A 12,263-nucleotide genomic window follows, 5' to 3' on the forward strand; every position below is an offset into this window, starting at 1 on the left:
GAGGTCATGCAGAAGTCAGGAAATGATGCTCAGAGAAGAATCATCTGGTACCAGACCAGTGGCTGGTAGATGGCAAAGCAGAACTTCAGTCCTAGGTCTCTCGACTCCAAAACAGATAGTCCCACCTGCCTGCCCCTATCCCATCCCTCAAAATTATATCATGGATTTGTTTTATCCTGAGAGTCAGATCACACCTGCAGTGTACTTTGGTGTCTTCATTCATGGGCAGGTATATGTTCATTTCACCATTGAGCAGTTCCTTACTGAGTTGGATATGCAATAACCAATTCTTGGTAGGTGCTGTAGGGAATAGACAAATTTTAAGACAGTTCACCATCCTGCCAAATCGTGGACACACCCAGTCGGGGAGGTAAGACTTACGCGCAGTTGTCATGTACTCCATTAGTGCATGTCTTCAAGTGCATTTGTAGCTCAGAGGAAATGCCACCTCCTCGGGGAAGGAAGACCTCTTGGGAGAGGTGGTATCTGAGCTAAGTCTTTAGAGTTGGCATTTGGACAGGTGGAGGTTCAGAAAGAAGAGAACCTTTGCTAGATGCAACAGATGCAATCTGTTGAAGATTCAAGATGATGAGACACATAATTGGGAGGCAGTGAGAACATGGTGAATTTCCAAATTGGGCAGCAGCATGAACGCTGTGCTCCAGGAGGAAGATGAGAAGGTGCAACTGAGTTTAGGGAAGATTGGAGTGCAGGAGATTAGGTAGGAGGGTCTTGCCCTGGTCAGGATGAGATGATAGGATCTAGAGGAGGCTGTCATCAGACAGGGAGACCAATATGAAGGGCACTGCAGAGGTGGAATCAGTCAGGCTTGGCAGTTGATTGCTCTTGTTGGAGAGGAGGGGTGAGGTGTTAAAGCTATGTGCCAGAAAGAACCATGCTGCCGATTGAAATGAAGAAAGGATGCATTTCTGGCTCTGACCCAACCTAGGAAGTGCCGAGAGATGAACTAACATTGTTGCCTCCATGCAGCCTCGAACATGGAATGGGAGGGAGCACCTCTACCCATCTCTGCCGTGGCTGGCCTCTCTTTGCTCTGACTTCTTCTTCCGCCTGTCCCTCCGATGACACTTTAGCCCAGGGTCTTCGTCAGCCCCCTCATTTGGTGCTGCCTCGGCCACCAGTACCTCCAATGCAGGTGGTGGTGCATGTCACCATCACTTACAATGGCTTTGCCCTAGAAAGATCAGAAAAGGTCCTTTCTTTAGTGTCCCACGTTGTAGAAAGGGGCATTGGCCGAGAGGGGCTGTTCATGCCCATGTATGCCTATTACAGCCCCTTTATAAAAGTCAAACATGGAATTCTACCCTACTCATCAAAGTTTTAGGGAACGTTTTAGGAATTTTGCAGAGAGAATCTTGAAAGGCATTGACTTTGTTGTTGTTTTGTAGTTGTTGTTGTTGGAAGAAAGAGACTAGAAGAAGAGGCAGCATGGTGGGAGAGTGCATTTGAGTTGTCAACAGCCTCTGCAGTGTCAGGTCAATTACATCAGCACTTGGTTTGGACCAGGGGAGAGGAATGGCTCTGCCCCCTGGGAATGTCAGAAGGACCTGATAATTATATTTGGCAAAGCCACGAGGAATGGCTCTGTAATGTCATTGTGAAGAATTACCCTTTTAATAGCATTTCTGGATGTCTGAGCTTTTCACATGGAGTGACACTTCTTTTCTGCTCTGGCTTTCTTCGTTGGGCTGCCTCCCGTGGCTCCTCCTGTTCTTCCTCGCCCTTGCTTTGATACCAGTTCGTGTTTTCTGTCTTCCACCTTCCCAGCCCTGTTCCTCCAGCCCCTCCTCCTGTACCCACCATAGCTCCTACTCTCCCCTGTTTTAGAGGTGGAGTCATGTGAGAATGTGTGTGAGGGAAATACTGGCCAAAGGGCAGCACATTCAACATCTGGGGTCAACAAGGAGAAGCGTAGCCTTAGACTAGCCAAACTGAGGACAACCTGCTTCCATGCTGCATCTGCTACTTTTGTGTTGGTGGGACTCAGAAGTCATGGGGCAAGATCACCAGTGATCCGTGACTGCAACAAATTATTTTCCTAATCGTGCCATATATTATGCCCTTCAACACAATTTACTAATCTTTGCCTCCGTTTCTCCATCTGTGAAAGTGGTGTAATACTTATCTACCTCCCTTAAATGTTGTGAAGATTAGTCTATGTTAGTAAAGCACTTTTGAAATAAAGAGTGATGTAAAGCATTTTAACATTATTGTTGTCATTGTGGAATGGATGCCCTCCTGTAGAGAAACTCCTTTATAGGGGAAGTACCCAGGTGCACTATGGTTCAGGAACACCCAGCGTAGAAAACTTACATAAAGTTACAAGAGTGAGATTATTTTCTTTGTGAAAAATTTCAACATGACATTTCCTAAAACAGCCCTTTGGTGCATTTAGAATGAGGTTCAATTTATAGAAGGGTGATTTAAGTAAATTTTTTAAAGAACATACCTATTGAACCTCCATAACCCACTGTAACTGTCAGGATTGCAAGCTGACTGTTACCCTAACAGTGCAGTTTATCATCATTAGGTGGAAAACTTATATTCCTACATTATCCAGATACCCAGATTCTGTGTGAGGGTTCCCTCACTGTTGCCACTCATTGGAATGGACGGAATGGTGATCCACTACTTCTGAATGAGAGGATCAGAAACTCTAGTTCTGCTTGCAAGATGCCTTGACAGCACTGCCACTGTGTGTGTGTGTGTGTGTGTGTGTGTGTGTGTGTGTGCGCGCGCGCGCATGTGTGTGTAAGATTAACCTGTACCTTTATTAAAGGGCTCAGGGCGGGAGGTTCTCCATCCATAAATATGGGCTTCCTTCTCCTGGTGACTGCCAAGAGATTTAATTGGGTTCTGTTCTGAGTTTTCTTTTTGTGGGTTTATTGAGGTGGGGGGGAGATTCCAAACCCTGTTACTTAAGAGATAGGTTACTTTTGATAAAAAGAATGCTTGTTAATAGAGAAAGTACTGTAAGTAGCAGAAGTCAGTAGAAGTAGAAGGTGTCAGGTTTTGTCCCATTCTTCTGGTTCAGCTTCCAGAGTCACCAAGAAGGAAGCTCAGTGGTTGTTGCTCTGCTGGTGAAATACATATGGATCTAGATTCTTATCCATGAGTATTTGTTTGTTTGTTTAAGTTTCTTTATTTTGAGAAAGAGAAAGAAAGCACAAGCATTCATGTGTGGAAAGGGGCAGAGAGGGAGAGAGAGAACACCAAGCAGGCTCTGTGCTGTAAGCACAGAGCCCAATGTGGGGGTTGATCCCGTGAACCCTGAAATCATGACCTGAGCTGAAACCAAGAGCCAGATGCTTAACTGACTGAACCACCCAGGTGCCTCAAAATTCTTACCCTTGAGTCTTTTTTTTTAATTAAAAATTTTTTAAATTTATTTATTTTGAGTGAGAGACAGAGAGAGAGAGGAAGGGAGGGGCAGAGAGAGGAAGAGAGAGAGAGAATCCAAGCAGGCTCCACATGTCAGCGCAGAGCCTGACATGGGGTTTGAACTCACGAATCGTGAGAGCATGTCCTGAACTGAAATCAAGAGTCACCAAGCCACCCAGGCACCTCTTAATTTTTTTTAACATTTATTTATTTTTGAGAGAGACAGCATGAGCAGGGGATGGGCAGAGAGAAAGGGAGACACAGAATCTGAAGCAGGCTCCAGGCTCTGAGCTGTCAGTACAGAGCCTGAGGTGAGGCTCGAACCCATGAACCCCAAGATCATGACCTGAGCTGAAGTCAGACATTCAACCAACTGAGCCACCCAGGCGCCCCTCTTATACTTGAATCTCGAAGAGTGTCTTTGGATGGGCTAGTATTAGATCTTCTGTAGGATTGGAGGGTGGTTACTTCACACTTAACCACTGAGAAGTCTAGGGAGTAGCAGGGCAGAAGCTATTCAGGGGAAGCTCTTCTCAGTGTGATAGCAGAAGTACAAGAGGACAAGCCCAACTGTAGAAGCATTTTTATTTCAAATTTTGGTGTTAAATCTGCTAATATTTCCTTGGCCAGAGCAAGTCATATGGCTGGGCGCAAAGTCAAGCAGAGGGAAGTAGAGTCCTCCTAAGAAGGTGAAGTGAAGAGGTGAATATTTTGAACAATAATTTAATCTACCACAGTATCCCAAGTCGAAGGGAACCAGTGGAATACCAGACTTGAGACCATATAATAACAGAGAATCTAGGAGGAAATGCTTCCCTGTTTTTCATCTTCTACTGAGGCACTCCTTCCTTACTTCTTTCACTCCTCTTTCTCCTGGAGGAGAGCTTTTAAAGTAGTGATGATAATAGATAATAGGGATGTTGGATTAAATGAGTAATATGTATTTAGTTCTATGCATTTAGAACAGAGCCTGGCACATAATAAACACTAAGTTTTAGCCATTATTTTTTTCTCTCAAGTTTATATGGCTTCTAAATGGGGCCAGACAGATTTAAACCCAAGTGGCCTGGCTCTGGAGCTTATGCTTTTTTTTTTTTTTAATTTTTTTTTCAACGTTTATTTATTTTTGGGACAGAGAGAGACAGAGCATGAACGGGGGAGGGGCAGAGAGAGAGGGAGACAGAATCGGAAACAGGCTCCAGGCTCTGAGCCATCAGCCCAGAGCCCGACGCGGGGCTTGAACTCCCGGACCGCGAGATCGTGACCTGGCTGAAGTCGGACGCTTAACCGACTGCACCACCCAGGCGCCCCTGGAGCTTATGCTTTTAAGAATCATAATACACATGGGGCACCTGGCTGGCTTAGTCAGTAAAGCATGCGACTCTTGATATCAGGGTTGTGAGTTTGAGTCCCACATTGAGTGCAGAGATTACTTAAAAACAAAAAACAAAGACAAGCAAACAGACAAAAAAAGGATCATAATACACCGCCTTGCTATTCAGAGCCCTAGTTCAAATCTTAGTTTTGCAAAGAACATGACCTTCTGAATATTAGATCATCATCTGTATAATATCTATTTCCCAAGATTGCTATAACGAGACTACAAATATGGAAGAGCCATATAAACTATAAAAAAGAGTCCCTAAAACTCTCTTCTGATATTCTGTGTTACAAGAGAATCCAGGACTTTCTTCTAACGTCACAAAACTTCATCTTAATCTCTCCTTCCAGCCTCCCCACTCTGACACTTCCTGGGTACATTCATCAGTCTCTCCATTTCAGAGCCTGGCTCTGTGAAATTACTTCCATTGATCCCTCTACCAGGAGTGCTGTCGGCCTCTCCATAACCCCTTCCCATCACCTATGCTGCTGAAGTGTCACCCATTCTTCAAAGTCAAGTGACACCAGGACACACTCCTGGAACCTGGGCTCTGGTCCCAGGTTTGCTAGTAACTCATCATGTGAGTGAGGGCAAGTTACTAGGTCTTTCTTGATATTAATTTCCTTATTTGTAAAATAAGGCTGTTGGAGGAGAGAATCTCTAAATTCCCTTCCCCTGTTCTAATTAGTCTAATTCTCAAGGTAAACTAATCTTTTCAATTTACTGCATGTAACCCAAGTTTTCAATTTAGCATCTCTTTAAAAGATTATGTGCACATGAATGGAATTCAAATACTGCATCCAAGTGGATCAGCCCCAAGGTTGAAAGCTCCACTTGTAAAAGTTATTGATGTTAGGATAATGATTGTACTTGAATTGTTTCTAAAGCAATCTAAGTACAGTCAGTGCAAGAACTTCTATATAATGGGTACAAAAGGGTTGCTGCTTCCCAAAATGTAATTTTCCCAACAAAATGCAATTGGGTACTCTTTCCTTTAGCTATTTCAAACTGGCCAATGCTATAGATTATAGAATAGTTTTATTTTACAAATTGCCCTGTTCTAAGGCAATAATATGTACATTTTTATATATGCTTTGAAATTCTTATCAGTTGATTTCAGTAGATGGCATCTGTTGTAAAATCAGCGCTGTCTGAAATCTACTTAGAATGAAAGGAAGGGAGTTGGCATTTATTGAACATCTTCTGTGGGTTCTAGGCATGTATGTGTATCATTTAATTCTTTTTTTAAATCTCGTTTAATGCTTAAAATACTCTGCAGCAGTAGGTAATATCACCTATATTTTAAAGTTAATGAAATGGAAGATTAGAGAGGTTAAGTGACTTGTTCAGTATCACATATCTGAACTGTATGCTTAAAAAATTGTTAAAATGGTAAATTTTATGTCACTATAAGAAAAAAAATCACATACCTGGTAAATAGCTTAACTAGATTTAGATACCAACTCAGTTTGCTTTGATTGTCCGTTTACAGCACGTGAGAAGATAAGCAACTTTGGTTATGTTTATCGAATATCTTCCACCACTGAGGAGCCAGAAACAAAGAGAAGCCGAAAGAAGAGCTAAATGAGGTTAAGGGTGTCAGCAACAGCAAAGCTAGTAGCTCAATTCTGTCTGACAACAAGCGGAGAATCAGGACCAAGACGAAGAAGAGAGGCCACCGATCAGTTTTGGCATGTAGATTAGTGTTTCTCAAACATTAGTGTGCATGGGAGTCACCTGAGCATCTTGTTGAAATTGCAGATTCTGGTCCAGTAAATCTGGGGTGGAGCCAGATTTTGCATTCCTAACAAGCTCCCAAGGTGCTGGTGATGTTGCTGATCCACGAACCAAACATTGAGTCCAAGGATTTTAGATCACGGTAACCTCCACGGCAGTGAAGTGTGGTTTTCAGATCCCTCTCACCAGAGAAAGTGAGGGTGCTTTCACAAAGCAAATTCTGGGCCCAACCCAGACCTACTGAATCAGAATCCCTGAAGGCCGGACTGGAAATCCACACTTTTTTTTTTTTTTAATAAATTTTTTTAATGTTTATTTATTTTTGAGAGAGAGAGCGCAAGCAGGGGAGGGGCAGAGAGAGGGAGACCCAGAATCCCAAATAGGCTCCAGGCTCTAAACTGTCAGCACAGAGCCTGACATGGGGCTCAAACTCACAAACTGTGAGATCATAACCCGAGCTGAAGTCGACCGCTCAACTGAGCCACCCAGATGCCCCTATACTTTTTTTTTTTAAGTTTATTCACTTATTTGAGAAGGGGGGCCTCAGAGAGAGGGAGAGACAAAATCCCAAGCAGGCTCCACGCTGTTAGCCCAGAGCCCAGGTCAGGGCTCAAACCCATGAACCATAAGGTGAGATCATGGCCCGAGCCCAGATCAAGAGTTGGACACTTACCTGACTGAGCCACTCAGGTGCCCCTGTAGATCTACACTTTTAACAAGCTTTCCAGTTGCTTGTTAGGTATAATACAGTTCTGGAACCACTGCTAATAGGACATCAGCATGGCATGATAATAAAAATCACTTCACTTGCATACTCCTTTCCAGTTGATAAAGCCTTTTCACATTCTGTTTCTCCTGTACCTACAGCAAGATGATGAAGGCAATACCATTAGCCCCACTTTGCTGACAGAGAATCTAACATCTCCTGTGGTTAAGTGCTGGACTCAAAGGTCTTCTGACTCCTAGGAAAGTGTTCTTTTTATTATTTTGTGGCTCTCTCTCCCACTTTACCATATCTTCACTTATACTCCTACACAAATTAGAAGTTCTTTTATGTCTAAAAAGCTTTGCAGAGCAATTTTCTTGCTATGATGCTTTTAAAGATTTCAATCTAATTTAATTTAGCACATTAAGAAGCACAGTTTATGCTTATAAGCATAAAGCTACCCAAGGTCATGGCAAAAAAAAAATGTTTGATGAAGAAATAGACTGCATTGAGTATTTTAAAATCTTTTTTTTTTACCCTCCACCTAGATTTACCAATTGTTAATGGCTTTTCTCTCTCTCAAGCACTTGAAAGCTGCAGATATTATGACACTTTGCCCCTAAATTCTTCAGCATGCATGCACTAAGAACATGTTCCTACATTACCATGATCCCATTATCACACCTAAGAAAACTGATATTAACTCAATAATATCTATGTGTAATCTACATTCAAATTTCTCAAGTTGCCTTAAGAATGTCTTTTATTGCTATTGATTTTCTCAGATTCAATCAAGGCTTATTGCATTTGGTTGGTTTTGTCTTTTTAGTCTATTTTAATGTAGAACAAACCTCTCTTCTCTCCTTTTTTGTTTTTCATGACATTACATTTAAAGTCCAGGCCTTGTCAATGTGCCCCATATGCTGGATTTATTTGATTTCTTCCTCATGATTAGATTTGATTCAGGTTAAACCTCTTTGGCAAGACTAGCATGTATATTATGTTATATTCTCATTACATAACGTGGGGAGTTACATTGGTGAGGCTAAATTTGATCACCTGGTGAAGGCACTATCTGCTAATTCTCTCCATTATAAAGTTGTGTTTTTCACTCATAGGTAATAAGTTATCTGTGGGGTAATACTTTAAGACTCTGAATATTCTGTCCCCAACAAACTTCCACCCAATGGTTTTAGCATCCATCAATGATCATCACTCTGATGTTATTTCATGGGGATTACAAAATCATTATTAAATTAGTCTTGACTATTTGCCAGCATTCATATGGAAAGAAGGTATGCCAGATCTGAGAAAAATCTGAATTTAGTTCAGAAAGCAAAGGGTCCCCTTTGCCCCTTAAGAAGCTGTCTTCCTTAAGGGCGCCTGGGTGGCCTTAAGTGTCAGTTAAGTGTCTGACCTTGGCTTAGGTCATGATCTCGTGGTTCATGAGTTCAAGCCCTACATCGGGCTCTGTGCTGACAGCTTGGAGCCTGGAGCCCGCTTCAGATTCAGTGTCTCTGCCTCTGTCTCTCTCTCTCTGCCTCTCCCCTGCTTGTGCTCTGTCCCTCAAAAATGAATAAATGTTAAAAAAAAGAAAAAGAAGCTATCTCCCTTAGAACTCCTCTTCTGGAGGTGAGTAGGAAGAGGGGTAGGTTTTTCCTCTCCCCCCACCCATGTTAATAAGTGCACACCTGAGATAAAAGGCTCCTAACTTCCTTTTCCTAAGCACTCCTGCTTCTGGGTACCTTTCTGGTCTGTGCCTCTGGTGCTGTGGATCTCTCCTGAGCTGTGCTGGGAAAATCACGTTTTCTTTCCCCTTAACATCAATGACCACTCTTCTCAAATCTGACCCCATGTTTCTCTGTAGTAGAGCAGTAATCTGGCTAAGAGAGAGGGCTAGGTACCTGATTTGAAGTGGTGTCTAGTACATACATTGCATGTTTTAGGTCAGTTTTTTAAAAAAAAGGAACTTTGCATAAAAGATAGGGAGAATGAGATTGTCCACATCAATGATGGTTGATGAAGACTGGGGTAGAAAGTCTAAGGAGGGAGTTTATGGGATTACAGTGGGGCCAAAGCTGCCTTCACCTGCCTTTTGATCCAGCCACTTCCCCCACCCACCATGCCCACTCCACCCCTATTTCCCTTTCTTGTCAGAGAACATCAAAGCCAGGATCCAGGAATTTCTTCGATATCTCAATACCATATGTGTAATACCCACATGAGTCAGCCTCTATTCTATCTTCCCTCTTGTTACAAAGAAAGTGTCTTCTCTCAAGTCAATCCCTCCATCTGTGCTTTGAATTCCACCCCTTCCTGTCTTCTCAAGTATCTTGAAATTATCCTTATCCCACTACTGGTTATCCTTTATCCTGTTTGTATACTCAACTCCCCCCACCCCACTGGATCTTTATCATCATTATTTAAATACTGTACAGTCTCATCTCTTAAAAAGTCCCTCTTCTACCTACAGTCACCTTCTCTTCACAGCCAAGCTGTTTAAACGTTCTTCTCCATTTTCCACTTATTACTCATGTCTCAACATGCTCTAATCTGGATTCTGCCCCTACCACTTTATTGATGGCTTTTGCTAAAATCACCGATGACTTCAAGTGGATATAGCCATTGGACACTATTCAGGACTCATCTGCTTGATCTTTCAGCAACATTTGACTAGTTGACCACGTCCTGCTTCTTGAAATACCTTTTGGTCACTATGACATTGTTCTTTCCTCATTTTCCTCCTAATTTTCTGGCAATTCTTTTCTAGTCCCCTCCATTGGAGTTCCTCAGGGCTTCAGCCTAGGCCCTCTTCTCATTTTGTAGAATCTCCTACACTTTCAAGTCATCACATCCACTTCCATGACTTCAATTAATTGATCCTTTGATGACTCCCACACTCTATGCCCAGTGTAAATCTCTTAAGAACACCAGACTTATAAATCCAACTGCTACTGATGGCTTCATACAGATACCTCACTGGCCCCTCAGACTCAGTGTGCCTACAACTGAACTCATCATCCTCTCTCCAAACCTGCTTCATCTCTGAAAATGGCTATTTTAGTGAATGCCACTGAAGGTAGGGCTAACCCTGGCTTGACACTTTCTCTCCATCAGCCCCTATATATCTAGTTAGTCACCAGATTCTGTTGATTCCCCCCTCCCTTAATCTAATTCATTTACTTGTCCACATCTTCTCTAGTCCAAGCTACCATCATCACTTACCACTGCAATAGCTCTCCCATGGTTTTCTTGGGTACACTGTGCCTTTCCAGTCCACTCTGTACACTGCAGCCCAAGTGATTTTTTCAATAGCATCACTGAGATATAATTAACATACTTTACAGTTCATGCCTTTAACCAAGTAATCTTTTATTTATTTATTTATTTATTTTTTTTTTTTTTAAACTTTTTTTTTTTTTTCAACGTTTATTTATTTTTGGGACAGAGAGAGACAGAGCATGAACGGGCGAGGGGCAGAGAGAGGGAGACACAGAATCGGAAACAGGCTCCAGGCTCCGAGCCATCAGCCCAGAGCCCGACGCGGGGCTCGAACTCACGGACCGCGAGATCGTGACCTGGCTGAAGTCGGACGCTTAACCGACTGCGCCACCCAGGTGCCCCCCAAGTAATCTTTTAAAAACACAAATCTGAGCAGGCTATTTCCTGTTTATAATCTTAGGATGGAGTTTGAATCCTTATTCTGGTTTTAAAGGCTCTGTGTGATCTGGCCTGTGCTTCCTGAAGTCTCCAACTTCATTCTTTTTTTTTTTTTTTTCAACTTCATTCTTTATGTCATTCACCTCCTCACTTTCTAAAACTTCGGCCACAGCTGTCTTCTCTGTTTCTAACCTTGCCATATTCTTTCGTTTTTTTTTATGTCAAACTTTCTTCATGGAATACTGTTCTCTTTCTATCTCCTTCTAACTCTTCATCAGTCTTCCAGCCTTAGCTTAAATGTCACTTCTCTGGAGAAGTTTTCCTTGATACTCTTAGCCCCTGGTATGTAAGGGGTCCCTGTCTGATGCTTTCACACATACTTTGCAAAACCCTTCACAATTGTAATGGATTGTTTAAAGTCTGACTCCCTATTGGACTCTAGGACAGGGACTGTGTCTATCTTGTTCACTTGTGCATCTTCAGTGCCTAACACTGGCACATAACAAACACTGTTAGATGGATGTCGGATGAATGGCACTACTGTCACCACTCTCCATACCCTACCCTGACCCCTGCTCCCACTGTTGTTGAAACCACCACTACCAGAGCTGCCCTGAGTCTTATTATGATTGTTCTGTGTTGAGAGAAACAGCTCTAGCACGCAGTCTTTGTTTCACCTTTATAACTTCCTTAATTAGGAACCCAGACTAAGTGCCGAGTCTAACTGTATTGACCCTGATGTTGAGTCCTAAGGCCATCAGACTGTAGGAAATAATTTTCAACTTAGAACCAAAGGAGGAGAATTAAAAAACGGCTGACTCAATTTAAGCTCACATGTACATGTACCGATGATTTGCTATATATGGTGATGTGTGCATGGATACACACATGTAAATGTGCATGTACAAACACAGAGCCCAGCTGTTACACTTAGATTTGCATACATACACCCTCTCAGAGAGGCAACCTGATATATACTCATTCCCCACATATGTACACAGAGAATAAAATGGCATATGCTTGGCACTTTTGCATATGTACAGAGGCAAGCTGATATACTCATTACATATGTACACACACAGGCAAATGACATATGTTCCATACATATGTATACATACAGAGGCAAGCTGACATACTTAAATACACACAGTGGCAAAATGTAGTTATTTAACTCCACTGGGCTCACTTTAATCCCTCCACGTAGTTAGCTCCTTGCTTTCTCTCTTTTTCATGATTCTTAGCTCAGTGGATGCCATTCTCAAGTTCCCAGACTCTTGGCTGTAACCTCGTGTCCTTCCCTTTGACCCACCTGGCTATTTGTCACCACTTTCCTCCTCCTTGTTTGGCTGCCTCCGCCAGTCAGGAGGCTGCCCTCCT

The sequence above is a fragment of the Lynx rufus genome, unplaced genomic scaffold (genome assembly GCF_022079265.1).
Source record: "Lynx rufus isolate CCGP_SWC_20201006 ecotype Redwood Valley unplaced genomic scaffold, mLynRuf1.p SCAF_10, whole genome shotgun sequence".
Lineage (NCBI taxonomy): Eukaryota > Metazoa > Chordata > Mammalia > Carnivora > Felidae > Lynx > Lynx rufus.